Below are 4,422 nucleotides of genomic sequence, written 5' to 3'. Positions count from 1 at the left end.
AAAAAAAAAAACTTATAAGATCATTAGTTTTTGAAAGGCGTTGATAAAATACTGCAATCGTATAATTTTTTGTTGTTTTTCCTGTATGAAAAAGCATCCCAACATCAAGGTATAGGGAAGAGGAGAACAAGGGACATACCCCTTTGTGTAAGGACATAGGGGGGCAGGAGAAGGATAAGCCTCAAAAGGAGGGGCGGCAGGGGAATGTCATTAAGGCAGCAAAATAGTCTGTAAGAAGTTGGAGGAGGAGTCTTCACAGCCTCAGAGATGAAGACAGAGGTCACCTTCTCAGAGGGAGTCTCTTCACTCAAGTGTTCAAAGGAAGGGAAATGTCAGTGTCTCTCCTCTTGGTTCTGTTGCAGCCATTTTGTTGTTCACTCGGGGTCACCTCCTGCCTTGTGTAGATAAGAGGGCTGCGAGGCTCGGGATGCAGAGTCCCTTGTGGGGGTTAAAAGTCAGCATTTCCAGCAGCAGCTGTGCTCCAGACTCCTCTGTCTCAGGTACAACTGTGAGGAGCCCCCAGGGTGGGGACAGGGGGAAGGCTCCTGGGGACAGAAATACGTTTGGAGGCCAGTCATCCTTTGGGGGCCGTTCAATCAGGTCAAAGATTCTGCCTATCAGCTAACTGGTCAGCTTCAGAGTGTCTCTGTGAAGATACAGCCAACGCACCACACATCCAGAGGCTTTGCATAGGTATATTGCAAAAGGACTTTTGGAGTTCACGGTACCAGAGTGTTAACAACCACAGGTGTAGTGCTGTCTGGTAGCTGTAGATTCTGGCCAGGCCAAAGTCAGCCAGCCTGACTGTCCCACCACTTGTCACCTTCTTCTGGCTTCAGGTCTCGGTGAACGATGCCGTTGGCAGGAAGGAAATCCAGGCCTCTTAGAAACCAGGGCATCAGATTCTTGGTGGTCTCCACTGGCAAGCCTGGTGGGGGTGCCTTGTCCAGATACGTCCTTAGGTCTTGGTTCACATGCTCACACACCAGGGTCACTTTGGCCTCTCGGTCATTTTAGGCGGTGGCACTGACGTCCATCAGCCGGACAGCACTGGGATGCTCAAGAGCCTCCAGACATGGCAGTAAGTCCACCTTACCAACTGTGCTGATGGGCAGGCCTCCTCCAGCACACCTCTACTGGAGACTCTTACACTCTTGAGGGCCACAAAATGGCCACCGTGGGGATCACGGCCTTGTACACGGTCCCATCGGCCCTGACACCAATTCAGCCGTTGGCTTATATGGAGGGGTAGCCATTATCAGACCACAGGAGACTCTTGCGGGTCTCTGGAGGTCGGGAGCTACTTGGGTGGCAGGTTATCCGGATCCTGGAGCTGGTTCCTGCAGCACCATACATTTCAGGTCTGTCCTGGGCCGCTGGGCGGTACCAGCCCAGCCAGAGACAGAGGTCACAGGCTAGAGTGGTCCCTTTACTTCCACCTTCACCGTGTGAGCAGCTGCCCTGCAATCATTGCTAATGAGACAAATCTTTTTGTTATCTATATAAGGATAATTCCTTAACACATTAAGGAACATTTTCACATTGACAACTCATTTAATTTATTAGGAAAATACAAATGGAGACATTTCCACTAACATCGGGAACAAACCAAGAATGTCTACTCTCCTCCCTAGTTAATTATTATTTTATAAGTTTTGGTGCAGCAGAGAACAAAAATAAGAAGTGTGATTAGCAGAAAAAGAAAAACAAAGTTATCATTGTTTGCAGCTGATATCATCATATATCTAGAAAACCCTAGAGAACCAGCTAAAAAATAATTATAAGCGACTCTGGCAAGATGAATAAATATAAGTGTCAATGGATTTCAAACATACCAGGCACAATCAGAAAGTATAATGAGGAACGAAACTCTTTCACAATAGTAACAGGAATATAAAACACCTAGAAATACAAGCTTAATAAAAAATATGTCAGACCTTCATGAAAAATGCCATAGAATTATACCAAGAAGCATAAAATAAGGCTTAAATAAATAGGAAGCCATGCCGTGTGTCTGTGTGGACTATTATAAATATATCAGTTTTATCCACACTAATTTTTAGGTTTAATGTAACCCAACACATTCTCAATAGGATTTTTTCTTCAGTAGTTCTTCTGGAGGAATAGGTATATAAGAATTTGTTGCTGTTGTTATTTAGTAGCTCAGTCATGACCAACTCTGCCTCCCCACGGACCGCAGCATGCCAGGCTTCCCTGTCCTTCACCATCTCCCAGATTTGCTCAAACTCATGTCTATTGAATTGGTGATGCCATCCAACCATCTCATCTTCTGTCATCCCCTTCTCTTCTTGCCTTCAATCTTTCCCAATCTTTCTAATGGGTCAGCTCTTCACATCAGGTGGCCAACGTATTGAAACTTCAGCTTCAGCATCACATAAGAATAGCAAAAGAAAAGTTGGAAAGGAAAGCTAATGAGGAAGGTTGAACTTGTTCTACCAGGTAGAAGATATATTGCCGAGTTACAGTAATGGTGCTTGCACAAGTGTGAGTCAATAAGAGACTAGCCCCCAAAAAAGAAAGCACCCTATATTGTACAATGGCTTGAGACGCTATAAAGGTGACTTCAGAACAAAGTAAGGGACAGATTACTCAATCAGTGACATACGGAAGACATTAGACTAGGTCTTTACCTTATCCCATATGTCACACACAGTAATAAACTCTAGAGATGTCTGTATAAAACAATGTATATAGTAAATCAAACAACACAAATATTAGAAGCAAATAAAAATGACTGACAGGCGAAGAAACCTTTCAGCAAGAGCAATAGAATTGGTGACGTAAAGTCTTAAACACTGTATATTAAAACTATCATTTCTTAAACAAAAAAGAAAATACCATGGGACACATTGAAATGACAATGCTGGAAAAATGTCTACCACTGATGACAGGCAAAGAGGTAACATTTTTTTCTAAGAGTTTTTATAAATCTGCAAAATACAAACATGTCTATAGAAAAAAACTGGATTAAAAGACACATGAAAGAGGAATTATAGATGTTCAACAAAAATGGGGGAAAGTTCAGCTTTCCTGATAATCTCACAAATCTAAATATCATTTTATTTTATTAGAAAATTTTATTGGAGTATAGCTGATTTATAATGTATTAGTTTCAGGTCTACAGCAAAGTGAATCAGTTATAAATATACATATATCCATTTTTTTCTAGATTCTTTTCCCATATAGGTAATCGCAGGGTAAAGCTCCCTGTGCTATACAGTAGGTCTTTATTAGTTATCTATCTTATTAAACATCATTTTAAACTTATTTAATTGCCAGCTCAGGGTGAGAGATGGTCAGGTGATGGACCCTGTCAAGTAACCTGGAAGGAATGTTTAGTATTACCACTTCCTGGGAGGTATTTGGCTATATATTTCAGAAGGCTAAAAACCTCTGGTTATTTAGCCCAAGGATTCTTCTTCTAGAATTCTGTCATTAGAAATTAGAAAGAGATGTGGACAACACTTTTTGCACAGGGATGTTCTTTACTTTCTATTTATGATACAAAAAACTGGAACTAAGTTAAATGAAAAATTGTACTGGAGTGGTGGATTATCGTACATTGAGGGTTCTGAAAAATTCTGATTTTTGAAGAACTTAATGACATGCAAATGTTCACAACATAATTTTAAAATAAAAGTATAGAATTCAAAAGTGCGTCCTCGAGAACTTAGCTCTAGAATTTAGGGTAGGGTATTTCAACTGGAATCTTTACTTGCATTTTTAATACTTCCTTTTTTCTATAATAAAATGCATCACTTCCATAATAAAAGAATAGTGTATGTGGGTCTATGTATTTAAGGTAGTCATTTGATATGTTTTTTAAGACATTAATCACACTTTGGAAATTAGAAGTGGATTTTTTTATATTTCCACAAGTATTTTTCTTCTGTTTTGAAACATATACCCTTCTCTCTCTTTCCAAACTCATTCTGCTTTCTCCAAGAAATACAGTCATATATGCAGTTCTTTACACTTATCTCGACTCCCCATTTTTTTCTTTAAGAGAGAGAGGAGTATATTTAAGTTTGGCTTTGATTTCTACAAGTTGGTTAGAAGAGTTTAAGATTTGACTTTGCTAAAAATGAAAAGATGTTAGTGACAGAACCACGCTTTGTTGCCTACGTAGCAGAAATGCTAACAACTCCATCAGATAGAAGATTTCTAAATAAACCTGTGCCTGAATTAAAGTGATATTTCCAAATGGTTAAAGAGTTAAAAGGATGTGGGAAAAACTGAAGGGAAGAATCAGGTGGTAACCTGGGATGAAGAGGAAGTACTGCATAGACACTCACATGAACAGTTCACATCATACAGAAATCAGATAATCCTCGCTAGAGCATCTTGTAAACATATTGTGTTGATTTTTGTTAATTTCTCTAACACATAGGAAAAACTGAA

At 39.9% G+C, this 4,422-nt stretch overlaps 1 pseudogene; it reads right to left on the bottom strand.

Moving 5' to 3' along the window:
* Nucleotides 1-374: 374 nt before the first annotated feature.
* On the bottom strand, nt 375-1,256 carry LOC109570317 (cyclin-dependent kinase 4 pseudogene; annotated as a pseudogene).
* Between the last annotated feature and the right edge of the window lie 3,166 nt (nt 1,257-4,422).

Source organism: Bos indicus, chromosome 16 (genome assembly GCF_029378745.1).
Source record: "Bos indicus isolate NIAB-ARS_2022 breed Sahiwal x Tharparkar chromosome 16, NIAB-ARS_B.indTharparkar_mat_pri_1.0, whole genome shotgun sequence".
Classification (NCBI taxonomy): Eukaryota; Metazoa; Chordata; class Mammalia; order Artiodactyla; family Bovidae; genus Bos; species Bos indicus.
Note: the sequence above shows the minus strand (reverse complement) of the source record. Positions and strands in the feature narration are given on the sequence as shown.